Here is a 485-nt window from a genome sequence, read left to right on the forward strand (position 1 = left end):
CTAGATCAGAGTGGCTGTGTGGTGGTGGTTTTTTTATTGATCTCATGAGACAGCACCTCACTTTTTTTCTGTAGCTTTCAGTTTCCTTTCATTCCAGACGAAATTCCTTACTCGTTTTTTATCATGCTGTGAACATTACAAAATATTTAATTACTAATCAATCAGCGTTTTCTTAGCTGTATTCCACTCTCAGTACAAAGCGCCTCATGAATCCGTAACTCAAAATAACGATAACAATAACAAATAATATATTAAACAACCACCATATTCGAATTTTAAAAGAAAACGGAGAAAAAAAAATGGAAAACGCGAACGCCAGCATAACTAGCGCGACATCGCCAATGCCTACCAGACAGTTATAAGCGAAGTGAAATAGGAATCCCAGGGGCATTAACCTTGCAACCCTCATCTGGACACAGCCCTGGAGAGTTGCTCTCACCGGAGTCTCGAAAACTAAGTAACCTTTTATCCAATATCTACGTCTA

This window comes from Penaeus monodon, chromosome 23 (genome assembly GCF_015228065.2).
Source record: "Penaeus monodon isolate SGIC_2016 chromosome 23, NSTDA_Pmon_1, whole genome shotgun sequence".
Classification (NCBI taxonomy): domain Eukaryota; kingdom Metazoa; phylum Arthropoda; class Malacostraca; order Decapoda; family Penaeidae; genus Penaeus; species Penaeus monodon.